The sequence below is a fragment of the Thalia democratica genome, chromosome 4 (assembly GCF_965202585.1).
Source record: "Thalia democratica chromosome 4, ktThaDemo2.hap1.1, whole genome shotgun sequence".
NCBI classification, from domain to species: Eukaryota; Metazoa; Chordata; class Thaliacea; order Salpida; family Salpidae; genus Thalia; species Thalia democratica.
In genome coordinates this window covers 30,493,027-30,495,986 of record NC_139168.1, presented here as the reverse complement: position 1 = coordinate 30,495,986, position 2,960 = coordinate 30,493,027, and the positions used below count along the sequence as shown (strand labels likewise).

The following is a 2,960-nucleotide window of genomic DNA, read 5'->3' as shown; positions in this document are numbered from 1 at the left end:
AAAAAAACATTGAAAAAGTTAAATTAGCTTTGGAAAATATAAGCACACATTATTTTTAGTAACAAGATAGCAGCTTATGTGAAACAGCTTAATAAAGTGCTGAAAATTATCTAACAAAATATTTAATCTACCTTAAAAAAAAATTTAAATATAAAGGTTTTAAAACTTTTTTGATTATGATCTACAGGAAAATATAAACAATAAAACTAAACTTTTAAAACTGTAAAATTTATTGTAAAATATATGTAAATCAAAGTTTCAACAGCTTGTTTCCACAATCTTTACATATTTTCCAAAACATATCAATATCAGTATAGTTGTTGTAGCACCCAGACACAGCGAGCCTTAGAAACCTTTTGTTTTCTACAACTGACTGAGTCAAATGAACCTCCCCAGAACTGTTGATCAACTCATACAGTTTGTTGTTAAGGTCGTTCAAGTCATCTTCAGATGTAATGTGCTGAGGTTTTATTCTGAAACACACCAGCCCAAGTGTGACCTTGAACAAAACTTCATACAAACTGTCTTTTCTCACAAGTGATTCAAAGTAGCAAGCTCTTTCAGAGCTGTTTAAAACGTGCTTTCTTATTCCACTTACTCCCACCATTCTCATTAAAAACCAAACTTTAATTGAACTAAATTTTTTACTCAATGGAATTTGCCAGTGGCGGTAATCAATAGCTGTGTCTTGGTATTTGTGACTGAGATATACAGTGTCAATACTGAAAGCTGCATTCATTAAGCTCTTATCTTTCACCCAGAAGAACCCACAAGGGAAACTTAACATCCAATTTTTGTGGGCATTAAAGTTTATAGAAGTTGCGTACTCTAAACCTTGTCCATAGTGTTGAAACTGCGGGCAAACCAAAGCACTACCAAGATAGGCACTGTCTACATGCAGCCACAAGTTTTCTTGCTTGCAAATCAGCCCAATCTCGTTTAAATTATCAATACTTGCACAAACAGTTGTGCCTAAAGTTGCACAAACATAGAAAGGTATCAAACCTTGTTTTTTGTCTTCATCAATCTGTTTTTGAAGAGTACTTCCACGTAGAGAGATGTTTTCATCTACATCTAAAAATCTCATTTCAACAAAACCAATGATTCCTGCTTTTTTAACTGAGGAATGAGAGTATTTTGAAGTGTAGCAAACAAGTTTTGACAAAATGCTGAACTTGTTTTCATTTTTGTCCCTTTCAAGGTGCTTGCCCACAGCCAGGGCTCTTGCAGCTAATAATGACACCAGTGTGCTGTCACAAGCAGTGTTTTGTATGCATCCAGCTCCTGTGCCTTTCCCATTGTCATAAATGAAGCACGATGGAAGGTTACTTGATTTTGCAACCCAATCCATGACACCCAACTCCAGCTCAGTTAGTGATGGGCATGACGCCCAACTGAACCCTATAGCTGAGGTTGCAGCAATCAGAATCTCTGCCAAAATGTCAGGGTAGCTGAAACCACAACTAAAGTAGGCAAAAAAAACTTTTGAATGCCAGTGAGTCATTCCTTTCATTATAACATTTTCAATATCATCAAAAACTTTTTGCCATGGGTCTGGTTGATCATTAGCTTCAACTGGTAGTATAGTATTTAAAAACCCAGGGCTGAAACTTGATGGAAAAGTTTTTCTGCTGTCTAAACTTTGATGGTACTTGATAACATAATCTATCATTACAGCTGATGCTTCCCTGAACTGATCCTGACTTAAACCAAGAGAAAGAAAGTTTAAAGGTCGTTTACTCTCCTGAGTATTGGGTATACTCTTCTCAGGAAAATTTGTTATGGTTTTGTTTTCTTTATCCATTTTATAAAATTGTGTATACTATAATTACTATTAGTATAAAAATATTGTTTACATTTTTGATTTGTTGTCTATAGTTGACAATTTTCAAATAAAACTGTAGGTACTTTTTTCATCCATAATGTTTTTTTTTATTTCAGTCCCTTGTTAAATAAAATTATGTTTTACTTGAAATACGTGAAAGTTTCTTATGTTTAACAAAACTGTTTGTCTTAAACATTAGAACATTTAAACTTAAAGAAAGTGTATTTTTTTCTTAAATTTCGAGGTATATTTAATCATTTAACATCTATAAATTTTACGTTCTAGATTTTATTTAATAAAAATTAACTAAAAACTGTTTGTCGTTAAAATAAAGTAAGGTTTAAGCAAAAAAAGTCGCTGTATTGTTATTGCATATTTGAATATTTTTTTATTGTAAATTTTTAAAAAAATCTACAAATGCTTTTATAAAACTGTTTTTTTTTATACAGTTAATTTAGCATTACACTAAACTACAAGTCTATCAGGTGGTGTATTTATATCGTCTTTGTTCCCAACCACTGCCCTATAAACTGTTCTCTTTTCATACTAGGCAAAAAACAATTAAACACCATAAATACACATCTAACATCACCTTCTCTTTTAGTAAAAGTTCTCTTATTCAAAAAAACTGGTGTTGAAAATGAAAAGTTGCGCATTTTAAGTTTTGCTTAAAGTACTCATTCATAGAAAAAAATATTTTTTTTTATTTAATAAATTAAACGAGAATTTTTTTTAATATTTATAAACAAGAAGCAGGTTACTAAAAATTTTTTTAAAAGGGTAACAGTAATATCCTATATTTAAACAACAAATGGTTAAAACATAAAAAAATAAAAATTTTTTGAACATCTTGTGTTTTAGGTTGTATAAACTCAAGAAACTGACATCAAGGGAAGTAGAAAAGTATTAACAAAAACATTCTTAACTATGTTTAAAAACTTAAAGTTTCGTATTATATTAATGTTTATAGAACGACAAAAATAAGCGCTCAAAACGTTTGGTAGGGACCCGGTTTACGAAAAAAACCTACTATAAACAAGTACTAATTATTAACTCTTCAACAATTTTGACCCTTTTTGATGTTAACATTTTCACAAAATAAGATTAAAATTTAAAAGGATAAAGTGCTTAATAT

General features: G+C 30.6%; 1 pseudogene; it reads right to left on the bottom strand.

The window, feature by feature from the left end:
• Positions 1 to 250: 250 nt before the first annotated feature.
• LOC145833232 (aromatic-L-amino-acid decarboxylase pseudogene) lies at positions 251 to 1,804 on the bottom strand (annotated as a pseudogene).
• Positions 1,805 to 2,960: the final 1,156 nt, after the last annotated feature.